Below are 17128 nucleotides of genomic sequence, written 5' to 3' on the forward strand. Positions count from 1 at the left end.
TTCTGCTTTAACTGAGTGGACCCTTTGAGGCTGTGCAAAACGTCTGCCTCAGAAAGGATCTGACTTATCTCAAGATGTGTGCCAGAGCTTGATCTAATCACATTTATCCTTCCTATATCTTTGCATCTCTTCAACTTTAAGCCTTTCTTAACTTCATTCCTTTGGGAAACATTAATTCATTTATACTTTTGACCAGTTTCTCCTGCCTGCCTCCCCCCTTACCAGTCATGGAAGATGTTATACCTCTCAGCTGATAGTCTGTAGAACAAAGGTGTATCCAGCCCTGCTGTGTGATCCAAACGAGTCTCTGGGACCCATCTATCTTTAATAATGCAGAAGAATACTATCCTCCCAGTGCAAAAAAACACCAAGATATACAGTTTTTAAAAAGTACTATGATTTAATTCTCTCTGCTTAAAAGAAAAATTAAAAAAAGGAGATGATCTTCTAGAATTCACTCCCACATGAATCTAAAGCTCTGGGATGCTGCAGAGTGCAATATGCACCTACAAGGGTTATTTGAAAGATAAGGAAATAAATTCTGCCATCAGGCAACGGAGACAGACTCTAGGAACCATTAAAAGGTTCGTCAATCCATTCTGCAAATAGACACTCTATATTGGCAGTTCTCTTCATCAAGCGCATTTCAGGAATAATAAACTGGTAAAATACGAGATAGTATGTAAAGTGAATTGATCATGATGTCTGAGTGCCAATATAGGAAGCAAATAACCTGAAGTAGAAGAGTTTTTTAATCCCTCAGGAAAGTCATAACATCATCCGTAACTGGAACTGAAGAGAGAAGAACAGAAAGTAAAATAAGGTCAATTTTAGGTGCATATATTTAGCAGACGTAATTTTAGGTACATATATTTAGCAGATGGGACACTTAATCTTCAGAATCAGCACAGAGAAACAGTTTGGGTGGAGTTATAGTTTTGCATGGTCCTAAACATCGTTGCTCTGCGAGCAAGGCAGCAACTGGAAAAGCTTCAGACAGCTACAGAAGGGCAATGATGGCTGCTCCTTGCTGGATGCTTGCGTGGGAGACTGAGTATGTGACTGACCAGAACAGCCTCTGCATCTGCAAGAGAATTTCAGTTTGTGATAACCGTCTCAGTTACAGTGAGATTAAGTGCCTCACTAAGTCCTGTATCCCCCAAAACTGTAAGCTGTCCTCATACAGATGATGGACTGTTTACCTTCTGCTTATCCTAGTTATCCCCCATTCAGCTTCATTCATCTCCCTGGGGAGACAGCTACCCACTTCTAGAATTACCATGATCAATCCCAGCCTGAGGGACTGCTGATGACTGGATACCTGCAGTGTGTGATTAAGTGTGATGGAGCACCCTACAAAATGCACCATAAACTCTGCCCGAAAGAGTTCTGTCTAATTAGATGAGAGGATTAGGTGCTGGGGGGAAATCCCAGGCAGAGGGAGGTTAAAGTAGCTTGCTCAGGCTTATGCAACAGAGCAAAACAGGGTAGGTTCTGCCCAATTCACTTTTAGTGTCACTTCTCATCTGCTGGATCAGAGAAACATTTCTTGATAAAATGTTCCTTTAAAATTATTTTAGTAGAAAGACTAAACTAGGGACAAGAGAAACAGCTGGAGTTCCGACACCTTATCTCAGCTGACAATCTGACCTGTTCATCTCCTGTAGCATGGATAATCAATTTTTCCCACATCAAAATGTGCTGGCAGTTAATAGCAGCACTTCTCTTTTTTTTTTTGTTAATTAAGAATGAATCGTTCCACAGATCATAATTATTTTAGAAAAATGTCTATGATAATTCTGCATGTGAACAGACAGAACATATTATCATCCTTTTAAGAAAAAATACAGCTAGTGTTCTTGGAGAAAACTTTCTATCTTCTAAGATTTTTAAAAGCAAAAATAGAGAAGATCAGATTCAACAACTGTGTGGTATTTTGGGAGAGATGAATAAAAGGACTTTTTTTTGTTCATTCATTAAAATCTGCCCTGTGACCCTATCTCAGTACACCAAGGCCTGAAGTGCAGAGGTAGCGTAATAATTGGATTGTGTGTGCAGCATATGCTTTTTAATGAATCTGTGATGCACATATTTCACTGTAGCCAGAGCAGGAGTGTGCTACTTCAATATATTTTGCCATTTTGTTTTTTTAACATCTTCTAGATATTTACAAAAGTACATAACAAGGTGCTACATTTGCCAGAGCACAAAATAGGTCCAACCTCTCTTGCATTTCATGTTTCTGAAAGGGTTTGATCTTCTAGGAAATCTGACAGTTGCATGACAATGGCCTCATCCCTCTCAACCCACCTCAGCAGAGATCCATCCTGCTCACTGCAATGTTGAACTCCAGCTAGCTGAAATAAATACCTCTTTGTTCATCTGTTTAATCCCCAAAGGGCAGCAGCCAGGTCAAGACAAACAAGCACTCCTCCCTCCCCACTACTAGTTTTTTTTTTTTCATATGACCTTTAAAAGCAAACCAACATGACAGAGTGCACTCACAGAGCAAACTCTGAAAACACACACTCAAGCTGAGCCCACGCTCCCCGCTCCAAGCCCCAACATACAAGCACCAGATCTCCCTCTGGAGCTTCTCAGACCACTTGAATAACAACAAGCCTCTCAGACTGCCAGGCAGACGCTCTTGTCTGCTGTAACTCCCCCAGGAAAGAAGAACCACTAAAGTAAGCACCAGCTTGCCAAAAAGCCAACCTGAAAAAAGAAGGGAAGGAAAGGTCTTCTCTGGAAAGTGCTCACATATCTAACACTGGTGACAGGACTGATATCTCCATTTAGTCTACACTACTAATGACTCCAGCAATATATTTATAGCATTATAACTCAGCTAGCTTCCTTAAACTCTGTGCATGAATCTATAGATTATACATTTCTAGATGTTTGTAATAGTAGATTACCATTTTATTCCCCTAGCTCTAATTCTTGAGGTGAAGAGTTGTTACAAAAATCACTTACAAACTAATCCAGGTTCATCAACAATTTGCATTTGCTAATGATGTTTAGCAGACCACAGTGATTGCTGTCCAGAATTCTTCTAAGAGGCAAAACAAACATCTAAATTATAACTTTCTAACATCTGCTTCCTCTAGGGGAGGATTTGTATGAGGTTTGACAGATGCGAGAGCTCTGAAGAATGGCTGTTACAAATGAGCCAGCTAGCAGAGTCTTGGAAAATGCAGCCAATCTCAGCTTATTGAAATGAGCTCCAACCCAAGGCAGAAATAACACACAGCTGTTCCTTCTGACTGCTGTTCAGGAGAGAGATAGTATCTCGTGATGGTATTAATAGATCTCTCTTACTCTGCATACCACCTGGAAAATGAGAGCCCACCGTTTCATGTCATTTGATGTTATTTATAGTGTATTAAACAAAAAACCCAAGAGAGCTAGTGCAGCAATGACAGTGCTGAATAAAACAGTCAACAACTAGCAAAGTCTGTACATTAACTTCTCACTCAAAACATGAATTTGAGCACACCACAGTAGGAGCTTTTAGGGTCATTCTGTCTTCAGAGAAGTGAATGACAATTCTACGAATAATTCTTACTACAACTTACTGTGCATTTTATTTACTAAGCCCAACACAAAGAAAATTGGATGTAACATACCAGCGATCCCTTTTAACAGAAATTTCAAATCTCCCTCTACACCCTATTCCCAAGACACTCCTCTGACTCAAGAAATAGCTCCCTTCTAGAAAGACTGAAGGAAAGAGGAAATTCTACGCTTACAAGTCCTGCAAAAAAGGAGGAACACCACATTTATACACTTTTAAAAAATGTGTTGAGGTGGGAGTTTGGAGGTTTTTTGTTTGTTTTAACAGAACTAGTGAGAAAGTGTAACATGGCTGCTGTTGGTACATCCTGCCAAACAAATATCACGATCAGAAACAATGGTGCAGTAAGGCTTACAGTTGAGAAAGAAAACAAGAGCAGCAGATACTTGTTACAGCCAAAGAAGCCCCATGAAACCAGTGAAAGACAGCCTGCTGCCATGGACTGGTGGCCTTCATTAATGCTGCACAGAATCCCCTCTCAAACCTGTGCAGTTTCTTTACTGTTTTGGGCCTGATCCAGCACCCATGGGAGGACAAGCAGCTGGAACTTGGGCTGAGCTCTTGTATTGGGTTTGTGTGGCAAGGTTTTGGTAGCGGGGGGAGCTACAGGGGTGGCTTCTGTGAGAAGCTGCTAGAAGCTTCCCCTGTGTCTGATAAAGTTAATGCCAGCGGGTTCCAAGACAGACCCGCCGCTGGCCAAGGCCGAGCCCATCAGCAACAGTGGTAGTGCCTCTGTGATAGCGTATTTAAGAAAGGGAAAAGAAGTTACAGGGAGTAGCAACTGTAGGCAAAGAGAGGAGTGAGAATATGTGAGAGAAACAACTCCGCAGACACCAAGGTCTGTGAAGAAGGAGGGGGAGGAGGTGCTCCAGGCACCAGAGCAGAGATTCCCCTGCAGCCCGTGGTGAAGACCATGGTGAGGCAGGCTGTCCCCCTGCAGCCCATGGAGGTCCACAGTGGAGCAGATATCCACCTGCAGCCCGTGGAGGACCCCACGCTGGAGCAGGCGGATGTGCCCGAAGGAGGCTGTGACCCCGTGGGAGCCCACACTGCAGCAGGCTCCTGGCAGGACCTGTGGACCCATGGAGAGAGAGGAGCCCACGCTGGAGCAGGTTTGCTGGCAGGACTTGTGACCCCGTGGGGGACCCACGCTGGAGCAGTCTGTTCCTGAAGGACTGCACCCCATGGAAGGGACCCACGCTGGAGCAGTTCGTGGAGGACTGTCTCCCGTGGGAGGGCCCCCACGCTAGAGCAAGGGAAGAGTGTGAGGAGTCCTCCCCCTGAGGAGGAAGGAGCGGCAGAAACAACGTGTGATGAACTGACCCAACCCCCCTCTTTCCCATCCCCCTGCACCGCTGAGGGGGGAGGAGGTAGAGAAAATCAGGAGTAAAGTTAAGCCTGGGAAGAAGGGAGGGGTGGGGGGGAAGGTGTTTTTAAGATTTGGTTTTATTTCTCATTATCCTGCTCGATTTGACTAGTAATAAAGTAAACTAATTTTTCCCCAAGTCGAGTCTGTTTTGCCCGTGATGGTAATTGCTGAGTGATCTCCCTGTCTTTATCTCGACCCACGAGCCTTTCATTTTATTTTCTCTCCCCTGTCCAGTTGAGGAGGGGGAGTGATAGAGTGGCTTTGGTGGGCATCTGGCATCCAGCCAGGGTCAACCCACCACAGCTCTGCAGGAGTACATCTCCAGGGCCAGCTGTTGACTCCTTTCCTGGAAGAGATGGACAAGGGCTGGGCAAATCTGTTCTACCAGTTTCCTATCAAAAGGCGAGCAGGGTTAACTTTCTCGGACAGCAGGAGCAAGGGTGTATGCTGGCTGCGTGTCGAGCTATACGTTTTAACACCGCTGCCAATCAGGGGAATGGATGTTTGACCACATAGCCATTTTTTCCCCTGTGTAAGAGAGCCTACCCATACAACTGCTTCCATTCAATTTTGGGTCAAGCTGTGCACAGGCTGTCCAAATCACACGCAGGGTATAAAACCACAGCCACATCTGTTTCTCATACAGCGATTCCACACGGCTCTGCACCCTTCTGGCCTCGCAGTCCATAATCCCTATTAAATTCTGTCTGTATCTGACAGCATAAATTCACATTAGCATCTCGTACTTTCCCTTCTGAGATCTCATAGAGAATAACACAGATTACTTGCCAAACTAAATGGTACCTTTTCCTGTGCCCAGCCTCTGGCACACAGAGAAACAAAGGCCAACTATCCTGCAAAAGGGAGCGGCAGCACAACTTGCAGAGTATGACGGCTACAAGTGGTGAATAACTTCCATCAGTGCCCAAACTGACAGGATGCTTATCGGCTGCCAAATTGAACAAAAGTTTGATGGGCTCACAGTACCAGTGGAGCATGCTAGGCAACGCTGCTGCCGTTGTTCCAGTATGTGTTGGGAAAAACGTGGTACCCACAGGAATGCATCTGTATTGCCTACCACCTAGCCAGGAGAGGGAATAAAATTTGCAGCTATTTGGAATAGTACAGTATCTGTTTTGAATTTCTTGGTTTTGCTCAGTTTCCCTTAAGATACCATTACCAAAGCAGCTCAAAATGAAGGATAAATATTTAACCCCCTTGCTTCAGAGATGCACTAACATAGAAGAACAAAATTTTAATGGGGATAAACGTGTTATGTTGTAATGCTCACGCTGTTATGCAAGAGGCACTGAACATACAATTCATGTGCCAAGACTGAGGTATATTATCACATATCCACAGTAAAGTTCCAGGTGATGTGCAGCAATACACAAGATCTGAATGAATAGCACACATGTTATACAGCTGATACGGTACTTCAGGATATACAGGCGAGTTGCCTAAACACTTTATCATTAAGACTCTTTCCAATCAGCTACAATTTACAACCTTGAGCTGTTGAGGCAGAAAACCAACAGCCTACTGTGTGAACCATGTCAAGCTCACACTGCTCACCATTTGGATTAAGACCTTTGACTCAAAGGCTATATGCTACAAGCTGAATAGAGTAACTGATCTTTACTACTACTGGATAGCAGTCCTCAAATATGGGGAGCCTTGTCAAGTCATGGTGCTGTAGAGCCTTCCTAAAGAAGCAGTCATAAGAGTGGTTCAAAAAAGTAAAAAGTACTTTCCCTTAGAGTAACTTATCCCTCACAAATTATTAAGCATTCCTTGAGAAAACTAAGGGCAGAACATGTTATTGTCCAAGATGCTTGCAGACAGCAGATTGCAAGCAGGTGCAGACAGCACCTGCAGATGAGGTTTTATTTTTCCAAGGTACTCTGAGAACTTCCCTTTAACTATATACCATGGTAACCTTTCCCCAAAAGAAAGGCTTTGTACACTTGCTACTGGAACTGAAATCACCCATGACCAAGGCAGCAATTCAGAAGTGAAGTCCTTGCTGCAAAAGTGCACTACTTGCAAAAGTCAGCATTTTACAGCTACTTTAAGGGGTAATGAACTTCCTAAACCCAAAATTAAACTCCTAAATTCATACTTGAGCAGCTGTAAAGTTTTCTAGAGGAATGAGTGTCAGCACATCCCTGGGGAAATCATCTCCAAGTAGCAAAGCCCAGAAGTCCACAGACAGAGTAGAGGCAACCCCTCCATTATCTATGTTCTAGTAGAAAGCTGTTGTCCCTTTAACGGACTAGACAGAGAGAGTCAGAGTCATGTGGAGCTGATTCTGAATTGGGAACATTTCTAAAGTACAGATCCCCTTCTCCTCCTTCCTCTAGTCCACTGAAAAGCAAAATTTTGCTTTGGGAAGAAGAACTTAATGTCTGAGCAAAAGATACTGGACCTCTCTTAATTTTTTGTTTTCCCAAAGTACTGCAAAATGAAGGGATTAACAAGAAGATGAGGATCAGCATCATCCTAGGGTCTGGTTCCCAGTCCTACAGCTCGTTCTCAGATGCAGGAAGCAGAAGCCTCCTGCAGAGATATATAAGAAGCTGTATGCTGCCAGCAGCTTTTTGTCTTTCAATGATTCTATAAGTGAGAGGAAAACAAGAATTTAGTAGTAGCTGGAAATGGATTTTTTTCCTCACCACAGTCATGTAATCTGTAGGATGGACAATTCTTGCTGCCTGCATTTAGAGCCAATGTCATTTCATCAAAAAGAGTTTGATAAGAAAGAAAACCTTTCTGGATCAAATTTTTTTCCCCACTCAGTTTGATATAAACAGCAACATCGAAGTACTCGCTAATGACATTACCTAGAGACAATGCAGTACACTGAACATACAGCAGCTTCTACTGCATGATGAACTAGAAAAAGAAAAACACTTCAATACAATAAAATCAGGAGAGGAATCACTTCCAAAACAGCTGTAATAGGACAGAAAAGGGAGAAGCTGCTAAGAGGGATTGATTAATTAGCAACCTTAGTGCTGAGTAACTGGGAAGATCTTGAAAATGTTAAGCGAAGATGTTGAACTATATCACTTCGCAGGTCATGTACAAGGAGAAATGAATTGAATAATTCAGAATATATTTGCCTCGGTTTGGTGATGGTTTCACATCCACGGATACAAGTCTCAGGGGGATCGGAGAGTTTTGCTCTGTAGTTCTAATCAGTGGCTGGGAAACAGTGCTCAGATGTCCTCTGCTCAGCGATTAAAGGATCAGCAGAGCAGGGCAGCAGCTTTCAACCTCTAAAAAGTTCTGAATTTGTGTTTGTACATGCTGAGCTTTTAGGGCTGTCCAAGCAGGAGATCATTTGAATAGGATTTTCAAAGGCTCTCAGAACATACCTAGCCCCTTTCCATATCATAAAGTAAATGAAAAACACACATTTCCTGAAATTAAATCTTGATCCTCAAATAAGCCCAACAAGAGAACAGACCTCTTCAATGATGTGTGGTTCATGGAGGGGCCAGGGCTTAGCGGGTAAAGCCTGAGGCCCAGGGAGTTCTGAGAAAGTTTTATCATTATCTGCAGGGCCTAGAGATGAGAAATAGGAGTGTCAGAATTTCACCAGCAATCTCTGCTGCTAAGTACTACATAAATCAATTCCCTGAATGCTCAAACTTGAAAATAGTCTTAAATTAATGAGTGACTGGATTAGATACTGGATTATCAAGTATTTGAAATGCAGTTTTGAAAGAAAGATTTATCCTGAGTTTGAAATGCATCTTGAGTAAGTCACCTTTGTTTTGTTGAAAACATAATAATAATGCCCATAATTACTTGACACAGCTTAATTTTCTATATGGCTCTCATGCTTTTCAACACAGAAACTGCCAGAATACATTAAGCCTGTTCTACACTCATCAAGTGTCCTGAACCTGGCCACAGCAGCGCAGGCTGCCTCATAGGTAAAGCACAAAACCAACATGATTGACAGCACAGAATAATCCATTTATGGGGGATGCATCTCTGCAGTGCTTTCAGCCAGCCTACCTCTCAAATCTTCTCCCCTCTACAGTTATGAGCAGTCATACAGATAGTCATTTTCTCATTATCCATAAAGCTACCTTGGCTTTATTGCCCACAGTGCTAGCATGTTAGCAGTCCCCCTGCAAACGCATACTCCTCACTTCCATCATACCTGCCCAGTTTCAAAGATCTCAATCTTCTGATCTGTTTTCTTTCTAGACCTGTGATTTTTGCCTGACAGGCAGACTTGAATTTTATTTTCTATTTTAAATGTAAATCTAATTAGGCAGTGGCAGCTCAAACCAATCAACTGGCACCTCTTCAGCTAAGTATGTTAACTATGAAGCTCTCCTATTCTTAAGCTCTGTCAACCCTTTACACCATCTTAAGAGCTTGATGCTACCTGGAAATCCATATAAATGTACTTTCTTATGCTAAATTAAGGTAGAATGTTTCTACGTGGGCTCTCAAATTACTTTAATGCTTATTACTTTATATCAGCTCTTTTTTCTGCCACTGTTATTTAACCATTCTCTGGAAAAGTTCACTGAACTTCCTTCAGAGCCATGTTTCTGCTGGTGGCAAACACAGAAAAATACCTGGAAGCAGTAAGCCTGCTTCAGTGCTAATGGTCTCCTTGCCAGTTTGGGGTGATGACAGTTAGCAGGCAAAGCAGCTGAGATACAGGAGGAGAGGACAGGCACAGCCCCATAGTGATGGGACCAGCAGGCACCTCAGGCAGTGCCACCCTCCCTCCCCCGGCATGTCAGGCCAGATCTTGTGGCAAGAAGGTTGAACACACAGGCTCACGAGGTGGGCTACACACCACATCTGGTAGTGCCTCTCTGCCTTCAGAGGAGATAGGGAGATACCACATCACTGCACTGCGCAGAGCAATGTGGGTTGTCAGCATTACAGCAAATAAAGGCAGTGATGTGGAGCATAGAGAGAAGAAATAAAACCCTTTTACCCTATCCTGTAACTCTATATGTGGCAGAGTATAAGACTAACGGTTGAAGTTTGACAGTTTAGACTAGGCATATAGTACCAACCAATGGTGTGGGGACACAACTATGAGAACAGCTTACCTAGGTATCTAGTGGTTTCTTTAGCACATCAGCTTCTTCCACAAAAAGCACATCTGCAAGAAAAAAAGAACTAACTTTTGATCAAATTAGAAACAATGGTGAGCTTTTATGTTTGTCATTATTACCATATTTTACATAATGCTAGAGTAACTGGTTCCTCATGATCTAAAACCACATTCAACCATGAAACTGGAAGGCTAAAAACTAATGCAAAGCAACACCAAGATGCGCATTATTCCAGACTGAGCCTTGCTGGCAGTAGTCACCTACTTGCAAGTCTGCAAGGCTTGCAGACTTGCTGCACCTCCATTGTGCCTGCTTGTACAAGGACCCTGTGGGATCCCAGGTGGCCATTCAGCCAGGCTCCCAGCTTGCCACAGCCCTGACTCCCTGCCTAGCCCCAGCAATGGAAGATCTGCACTTCCAGCCCTTCCGGGCCAGGAGCATACACATGCTGCACACACTTTCCCCACGAATAGGAAAGGGATAGTTGAACCTTCCTTAAAAAAACAGGTAGGGGACATACTTCTGAAGAGACAAAAGCCACAACCAGATACTGCATGGATACATCCGGTGAAAATGTTTTAAATGCTCAGAGCTGTGGCTCCCAGCTTTGCATCATTCCTGCATGATTAAAAAAATGCATCACTGAGCTTGTGTGCTATTGGTTAACACTGGATCCACAGCACAGGAGTTGAAATTAGACTCGTAGTTTGAGGAGAGAAGAAAAATAATAATTTTGTAAGCTAAGGTTATGCCAGCCATCCAAAGCTGTTAAGCACAGTGGATCTCCAAAGTAGTGGTTTTGGCGCCAAAGCAAATAATTGTAAACTGAGTAAAGACTATATGAAAACAGCATGATGAAATTTAAATGCCAGTAAATAACGTTTTTGCTCGACAGGAATTTAATTTAGGAGATACTGTTTTAAATTACCAACTACTGTAGCATTTGCAGTTAGACAAAGAAGATAATTCATGGGCATTTTTCTTCACAGGTCAGGATATATTTGTAAGTATAAATACAAAAAATTATTGTCATTTTGCTATCACAGAGAACGTGCTATTGCCATGTAATTGTCAAAATAATACACAAAGTAGCATGTATCAAGTGCATGATAGTATGGAGTGTTATCTTTAGCAATGTAAGTTGAGAATGAGACACAAAACCCAGAAATTATAGACATAATCTATGTGACTGTAATAAACCCTTCCTACTGTACTGTACAGTTGCATATTCTTGATAGACCACACATTGTGGAAGATGATTTTTTAATCAGACTAAGAGGTTTGGACCTTTCCACCTGCAAAGCGGTGTGCTCTCATAGCAGCCCTTGGAAGGATGGGCAAGCATCAGTTAAATGAAAACAGTGCTTCTAAGAGGAAAAGAATACGAAAATACTTCCATTCAAGTAGTTCATATGTGGCTTAAAGAATAAAAATTATACTAGGAAAAAACATCCCAAAACAACAACAGATGAGGCCTGAGACTTTGCACTGCCTGGAACAAGAAAGGTGGTGGGCTGTCATCCACCCCTGACCCCACTGCCCCTCTCCCACTGGACTGGCACCATGACTTGAAACACGCCTCCAGTGGACCTGAGTCACTGATGACACTTCCTCCATACCTACCCCACAACGCTTGGAGTCGTCCCTCTGCCTGTTGAGAGGAGCTTTGCACGCATGCAGATAGAACAGGCCAGTTCTCTGTCTCCAAGCCACCATCAGTCACGGGGCTTCTCTAGAGGAGTGAGGACAGAGGAAGGCAGGCTATTGTGGTTCCCAAATGCTTGGGGTCCTGGACGCAGATGCCTAGAGCTGGAAACGTTGGGTCAGCTGCCTTGCAGCACTTTACCCTTCAGCTCAATTTGCTTTGATTTCAAACCAGACCTTCTGCACTAGAGACTTTCCCATTGCTAAAGCAAGTCAATCCTCCACATTTTTCACCAGCAAAATCTTCAGTCCTTGTGTGGCCAGCTTTTGCTATGTAGCCTGCCCCTGACAAGACCAGCACTAATGATGCTCTCTGCAATACAGGCAGGAGTGGCTGTCTGGCTATAACCCTTAAGAGGGCTTTGCAGCTTTTGAGAGTTTTGTGTGTCACAGCTTTCCTTTTCCCCATCACATTAATAATGTGCTCATTGCTGTTCTTTTCCTGTTTTATCTGCGTATGATAACTTCTTCAAGCTGAAAGCTACTCCTGTAATCACAATATTTCATCCACGCTCACCCTGGAATGTCTCATTTGCACTAATGTGGAAATGTGGCAACGTGTTGCCTAGTGACCAGAAGCATTCCCCTCCACCCTTTTCTCCCACAAGCAAGGCTTTTGCCATGGCAAATAAGTGAGTATTTTAATGTTATGGAATTAAGTTTTATTAGGTGTCAGCTTCCTAATAACATTGGAGAGATCTATAAAATAGAACTCCACACATCTGCTTGCCAAATGGCTTTCTAAGTCTCCTAATGTTTCCATTTATGCAATACAATCCTATTTTATATGGCATTTTTATAGCTCTAGGAAAAACATTTTCCAGTCAAAACACATTCTAATACATATATTGGGCTTGCACAAATACATACAGGAGACAGTCCGGTGTCTATCCAAAAGATTTGCTCTCTTTTCTTACTCTAATCCCAAACAGTCATGGTCTGTATTTCACTTGTGTCTTAATTACCCTTCCATTACCCAGTTAATATGAATTGCAGGAATTACTGAGTGAAGTTCTTTCATTTGTGATCTGCAGGTGATGATAATGGTCCCTTTGGCCTTAAAAATTTGTGTGTCAGATGAAAACAGAGAGAATGCAGGATGATGCACAGAGCAGGATGTCAGCTGCAGCACTGCCAACACCCAGCTCACAAATCTCGGGTCTCGTTCCAAGAATACATGCAGCAGGCTTAAAAAGCAAGAATTTAAAATATAAAAAAGTGACAGGATGGTTGTTTGTTTTAGCTGCCTCTTCGTTTTTTTCATGCTTCACTCATCACTTGTTTCTTCCATCAGTAGACAGGAAGAGGGCAACAGTTAGAAACATGCCATGACATATTTTCAAATGAAAGCTGCCAGTCTCACATAAAATCCCAGTTTCTGGAGTCTTTGAGAAAAACAAAGTACTGCCAAATTCAGTCAATTCACCTGTAGATGACATGGCAGTAAAATTCCTCTGCCATCCAGATATGACAACTTTTCTGTGGCACCACACAGTACTGCACCATCTCAAACCTTCTCGGACAGAGATGTCCTTCAGATGACCCTCCAACTCTGCCTCCCTTGAAACACTGCATTGACATCTCTGAAGCAACCAACCACCAGCATCCAGAAGTTTCATCTGTAACAAAGACCAAAAAGAGACATCAAAAACATCCCCCGGCAATGACGACTCAAGTTCACAAAGTAAATTCTGGCATTTTCCTGTGCTCTCTGGAGCAGATTCAAATATTGACTTAAACACGACTGCATGAGATATTCTCAGCCAAAATGAGTAGGGGATTAACTGTGCAAAGAATGAAGCAAAAATTCTATAGGAGGACCCAAGAGAAATAACAGGCCCCTTCACAGACCATGTTGTCTAATGTTGAGAGCATTAAAATCCTTGAAAGTTGCAGTAGACAAACACTTTCTCTTGTGGAAAAGAAATATCTCTCTACAAGAGGAAGCAAGAGAACAGCTTAAACAAAAAAAAGAGTGGAAAATATCCAACCTTTGGGATTTGGTTTTGAAGTTATATTTACTCCAGCCCTTTCTGGACAGGGGTTTTGGTTTAACATTTTAAAAGGCTCTAATTCCCAGTTTCATTAGTGACTTTTATTTTTTAATACAACTGGCTTCTAATTCAGTTGAGCATATCCGAAAAGTACACAGTTAAGTAGAAACCATATAAATATTGTTCAGCTTCCAGCAAGCCTTGCTGCAGTTGGCAAGGGTAACAACCACAGTTCAGCTTTGTAACAGCCAAGAGGAAGGACGTCAAGTGAATTAAGTGAGAAATTTCAAAAAGAGAGAGATGGAGGGCTTCGCTGGACATTATTAGAGTACGGGCAAAAAGGAAGAACCTTCAGACAGCCTGGAGGACTATGCATAGCCCAAGTACATAGGGAAAGCCACCGACTGATTTGCCTTAGCCTGTAAGCAAGAAAGTTTTCCTGCTGTTAGATTTCATTCTTGCTAAGGGAATTTGGAAATTGTCCATACCTTTATAAATGAGCAAGACTCTTCCAGCTAGAGAGGATCACGGATGGAACCTTTGAGCTACATTTCTACCTTCTGAGTTGGCTATAGCAGTGATAGCTGGCATAAAGTTTTGCTATGGGTTGCACATTTATGGTCTCAGGTTTTATTAAAAAGTGATGGAAAATATTCTTTATAAAGCCTTGTTTGGGTTTTATTTATGAATACCAAGGGGCCAGATTCATAAAGTGAATTGGGGATTATGGTTCTTTTTGGCTGTAAGCAGCTCCTTATGTCACTGAGTATAAGGGGAGGGAGGAGAAGAGATGCTGATGTAACCTATCGAATATGTACCATCAAGTTTGATTCTTACTTCCAGCCGGCTCCCATCTCTCCCCATTTTGCCTTCTGTCCTGTCTAGGATCCTGAGATGGCTGATTTGAGTTATACAGGTGCTTCCTTTAAAAAGAGACTGAAACCAGGTCCTGGAGCTCTTATACTGACGAAGGAACATAATTTCATTTCCTACCTGCTCCATCCGGACCAAAGGCTGGCATCTGAAATGTGGCCAGCTCAGTCAGAAAGTCAATGTACACAGAGAACTTGGCAGATATTATACTTATGGATATACAACAGAATAATTATCCACCCTGTACCAGAGCTCCACGCATGCCAGGGATCACGACTTTCTAATTCAGGGCCTGGAAACTACAGTCCAAGAGTCATTTGGTTGGGAAACGGGAGTAGGCTATTACTCTTGAGAAACACAAGCAAGTCCAGTTCCATCTGTGCCGCTGCCTCTACATCACGTGCATTAGGTTGCTAGATACAGACTCCCGCGTCACCTAAGGTGAACTGGCATTAGCTGCCTCACATCTGTGCAGCTGAAACAGCATCTGTAAAGTGCTCTGTACAAATGCGCTGTAGCCTGTAGGAAAACAGAGAATAGACACTCTGAGGGCCCTTCTGGGTCTACTATGTTGCTGCTTGTGGGAGCAGGAATCTTTCCAGCCCTGTTTCCTCCTCCTGAAGCACTTATAACATGATGGGCTGCTTTACCAGTGAAGAAACAGAAATAAAGCTCTGAGTTTCTGGCTTTAGAGTTGTGTGTATCCTCACTCCACCCCACCCCCAAGTCCCCCCTTACATCCAGCTTCTCCCTTCATTTGTACTCTGCCCTGCACAGCCACAGTCTTGAGACCTCTCAACCTGCTATGGACTGCCCCACACTGCTACCTTGCCCAAGTGCTTTACATATTTTTGAAAACATCACCACATTCTACCAGTTCAAAAACCACTAAGTCAATCTCAGAAAGAAAGAAATAAAGGAATTACCTGAAAACATAGCAAAGAAATGAAACTTCTGTTTCTGGTCGCCATCCATCATATTTTTAAGCATATAATTTGTGTTATGGATAACAAAGCTCTTACGAAGTTCTGGAACTTGGAAGTCAGTCCTTAAATAACCTGCATAAAAGTCAGGGGAGGGAAGAGAGAGCCAAAAGCTAAAGACCTATTGAGAGAAACAAAACAGGCTGCTGTGAGAACAGAGATTAGGGAAGATAGAAAAATCAGAGAAAAATAAGAGGCTTATGAGGAAGTGGGGCCTCTGTTTTACTCCCCACATATGTGGAGAACCTGCAGTGCTACTGGATCACTTTTCTTTGCCTGCTTTTCAAAAACAGGCAAGCTAGGTGCTGTGGGTGTGGAAAAGAAATACAATATTGTTCTCCAAAGCCCAAGTGCCACCACAGCAAATCAAATCTTTTCTAGTCAGTAGGGCAGTGTGTTCGATAAAATACTGTACAAGTTTGGGCAGCACAATCTGGACCAGTATGATGGGAAAAAAATAGGTAACGGCATGCCATGGGAGTTGAGCTGGAATGGAAGCCAGGGAACTAAAGCTTGGACACTATTTCAGAGCAAAGAAATTATTAAGAAGCTTCCCGAAGGCAGTACTAGATACCCATCACATGCATCATTTAAACATGAAGGGGAAAAAAGCATCAGTCAGCTATAGCATAAGGGATATTTATACACTTGCAAATGGGGAAGTGCTCTGATTTACAAGGTAGAACAGCAAAAAGCCTTGCTTCATTACACCTGTGAGACCAAGAAGGGTTGTCTCTTATCTACTTTGTATTTTCAAGGCAGAAACTACCCAAACACTGCAGATGAGTATGGAAGTATCTTTTTCTGACACTTATTTGATATCTTCAGTCTCCCAAGATTTTATAGCAAAACAATTAATAAATCCATGAGTTTTCATGAATTTTTACTGGGAGTTTCACAAAACAATTCTGACAACTTTTCAGTTATTCTAAGTTGGGGATAATGTGAAAAATATTTTTTCAAAGTTTACTAGATGTCAACATTGTTACAGATTCTCTTTGCACTGCCCAAGTTTCTCATTTATGGTATTGATATGACTTTCATCTTCAACATCTCCTTTCCTTCCCTCCCTCGTTCTGAATCTTTGGACAACAGCCTGGTTTGAAATAGTAGATGAACATTATAACATGGTAACTCTCTTAAAGAAAAAACAATGTACCTAGATTAAAGTTTTGTATGCTTACTGAAGTATATTCAAATATGCTCTAATACCTGTCACAACATGACTGCTCAGCTGTATGACAAGCACAATCAGCACACTTTCCAGACATATTTCTTAACAGAAGGTGAAAAAACTCCCTGAAGATCTTGATCATTAGTTAACTATGCTAAAAGCCCCCTTATATACAAATATATGCAAAATGCAAGTAGCAGAAAACACCACTTTCTTCCATATTGTCTATTTCTTCCTTCCTCCTTTTTTTATTCTATTTTCAGTGGTAGTCTTGGAAACGCAGACACCAAGCTCATCCTGTAAGAACTGACTAATCAAATAAGAAAAAACCCACATTAAAAGATGAGCAAACAAT

At 42.3% G+C, this 17128-nt stretch overlaps 1 long non-coding RNA gene across 1 annotated transcript; it reads right to left on the minus strand.

Annotated features, from left to right (window-relative positions):
• Nucleotides 1-409: 409 nt before the first annotated feature.
• On the minus strand, nucleotides 410-13364 carry LOC127016103 (uncharacterized). Its single transcript, XR_007766432.1, has 3 exons — nucleotides 13176-13364; nucleotides 10040-10092; nucleotides 410-1084 (listed from the first exon to the last, which is right to left on the minus strand). It is a non-coding gene; the product is annotated as an uncharacterized LOC127016103 (long non-coding RNA).
• Nucleotides 13365-17128: the final 3764 nt, after the last annotated feature.

The sequence above is a fragment of the Gymnogyps californianus genome, chromosome 4, assembly GCF_018139145.2.
Source record: "Gymnogyps californianus isolate 813 chromosome 4, ASM1813914v2, whole genome shotgun sequence".
Classification (NCBI taxonomy): domain Eukaryota; kingdom Metazoa; phylum Chordata; class Aves; order Accipitriformes; family Cathartidae; genus Gymnogyps; species Gymnogyps californianus.